At 40.8% G+C, this 2,574-nt stretch overlaps 1 protein-coding gene and 1 long non-coding RNA gene across 3 annotated transcripts in view; both read left to right on the top strand.

Annotated features, from left to right (window-relative positions):
- The first annotated feature begins 1,375 nt into the window (after positions 1-1,375).
- The window catches only part of LOC116669374 (mesoderm induction early response protein 1), a 15,062-nt gene continuing 13,863 nt past the window's right edge, over positions 1,376-2,574 (top strand). Inside the window, exon 1 of one of the 2 annotated variants that reach the window (XM_032499178.1) lies at positions 1,376-1,408. The gene's annotated coding sequence lies outside the window, so the exon portion shown is untranslated. The remainder of the gene's footprint in view (positions 1,409-2,574) is intronic. The other variant, XM_032499179.1, reaches the window with a different exon arrangement.
- The window catches only part of LOC116669375 (uncharacterized), a 17,355-nt gene continuing 17,190 nt past the window's right edge, over positions 2,410-2,574 (top strand). The window contains exon 1 of the long non-coding RNA XR_004326764.1: positions 2,410-2,420. This is a non-coding gene — a long non-coding RNA (uncharacterized LOC116669375). The remainder of the gene's footprint in view (positions 2,421-2,574) is intronic.

Here is a 2,574-nt window from a genome sequence, read left to right as displayed (position 1 = left end):
TGTATGATGTATGAATTGTGATAATTTGATGTATATTGATGTATTATTGATGTATAATTGATGGATTAATTGGTTGTTATTGATGTATTGTTGATTGATGTATTATGATTAGATGTATTAATTGATGTATTAATTGAGGTATTGATTGATGTTTAATTGATTTATTGAATTGATGTTAGTATGAGATTGTTATGTTAATTGATGTATTGATTGATGTTATTGGTTGATTATTATATTGAATGATGATTAATTGATGTATTAATTGATGTATTAATGGGGGTTGTGCTATTTATTAATTGATGCATTAATTGGTGTATTAATTGGTGTATTAATTGATGTATTAATTGATGTATTAATTGATGTATTAATTGATGTATTAATTGATGTATTAATTGACTAAGTCTAGGTTTGTTTGTATGTTTGCTGTAGTTCTGGATGTGCAGTACATGTTGTGTGTTTATTGTGTATGTGTGTGTTACATGTGTCCCTTGGTTTTGTTTGGTTTTTGTTGAGTAATTATATCATTCTCAGTGTTATTCTGTTTTGTGGGAGGAGTTTGAAGATTTATCTAAGGATGTTTGTCTCTTTTTCACTTAAATCTGCTTTTTTCTCCCCATGATGCGGATTCTTTTTTATCTTCTCAGTACACATGAACTAATCTAAGCCTAATAAATCCTGATACGCAGTAAATACTGAATTAGCGTGTCGTGTCTCTAACTATAATTCATATTTGTTTTAGGACGTGACAAAGTGCTCGGCAGGTTCCCCCGCTGGCGTTGCCGTGGTGAAGCACCGAAAACTGAAGCTGCGCATCCTGTCTGCATCTGCGTCGGTGACTCAGTTTCCTGAATACTGACTGATACCGAGAGATTTAGAGGGGGGGGGAGGTGGGGGGGAGAGACATAGAAGAGAAGACAGAGAGGGGGAGAGAGAGACAAGACATAGAGATAGAGAAGATGGAGAGTAGAGAAAGAGGGACGATAGAGAGAGACAAGGGAGGGAGAGAGAGATAGAGAGACAGAGACATCGAGAGAGAGAAGGAGAAGTATAATGATAGAGACAGCAGAGAGAAAGGGAGATAGCTACAGGAGAGAGTGAGCGAGGAGAGATAGAGAGGTGACAGGGGGAGATAGAGAGAGAACAGTGGAGAGAGAGGTAGATATGAGAGATGACAGGCATTGGGTAGACGTCTAGAAGAGAGAGGGAGAGAAGACAGGAGGGGTAGATAGTACTGCGATGATGAGACATAGACATCGAGAGAGAGCGAGATGAGTAGGTATAGAGCGAGATAGACAGAGAGAGCAAAGAGGAGAGAACACAGGGAGAGACGAGCGCGAGAGAAGAGACAGAGCGAGAAAGGGAGGAAGAGAGAGAGAGAGAGAGAGAGAGAGAGAGAGAGAAAGAAAGGGTGGGAGATGAACAGGAAAGAAAAGAGGGACCAAAGGGTGGAGCAAGATGTTGAGAAATGGAGGGAGGCGGAGAGGAAAGGGTAAAGAGAAAAAAAAGATTGTAGAAGATGGAAAACATAAGATACATGGCCAAAAGTATGTGGACACCAAACATAACAACCATACAAGTGCTGCTCACATGAACTCTTTCCAACACCACGTGCACTAATCTGCTGCTTCAGCACCCCCCCGCTGCACTCAGGCTGCAGAGACGTGGTCCCGTTCAGAAATAAGAGCGTGTTTCTAGGGCTGGTAATAACTATTAATATCATTGTTGATTATGTTCTGGGTGAATGTAGATGTTCGGTCTCTAAAATGTCAGAAAATGGTGAAACATGTGGATCAGTGTTCCCCAAAAAGCCTAAGAAGACGTCCTCAAATGTCTCGTTTTGTCCACAACTCAAAGATATTCAGTTTACCGTCACAGAGGAGAGTTGAGACGGAGATATTCACATTTATGAAACTGACATCAGAGACGTTTGACTGTTTTTTCCATAAAAAATTGACTTAAACTGATTATCTAAAAAGTTGGATGGGGGGGGGGGGGCGCCTCTCTCTCTCTTCTTCTTAAATGATGAGGTGAAGGTCCTCTGCCGGCGTTTGCGTGTCCTTGACTTTTAATATATGTTTTGTGTCCTTTTACACGAACCCTCTTCCTCTTCTTTAACTCCCACTTCTTGTGAGCTGTTTGGCGTTGCTGCTCTCGTCTCGCCATCCTCTCCGCCTCTCTCTCTCCTCTCTCTCTTCTCTCATCTCTCTCTCTCTCTCTTCTCTCTCTCTCTCTCTCCTCTCTCTCTCTCTTCCTCTCTCCTCTCTCTCCTCTCTCTCTCTTTCATCTCTTTATCGCATCGCTACCTCTCCTCTTGCCTCGCTTTCTTCTTTGCTTTATTCTACTCTTTCTTCTCTCCTCTCCTCTCTCTCTCTTTGGTCTTTTTAACACACTTGGCCAAAGGTTTGCGGACAGTAGTAACAGTAATTTAGTGTAAGCCCAATATTAAAAATAGTAATTATAATGTGTAATAATGTAAACTTTATTAGTCCCGCAAGGGGAAATTACAATTTACACTCGTGTTATTACACACATCCACACTTACACACAGGCCTGAAACTTACACCACACATGCTC

Source organism: Etheostoma spectabile, chromosome 19 (assembly GCF_008692095.1).
Source record: "Etheostoma spectabile isolate EspeVRDwgs_2016 chromosome 19, UIUC_Espe_1.0, whole genome shotgun sequence".
NCBI classification, from domain to species: Eukaryota; Metazoa; Chordata; class Actinopteri; order Perciformes; family Percidae; genus Etheostoma; species Etheostoma spectabile.
This window is presented reverse-complemented; position numbering and strand designations above follow the sequence as displayed.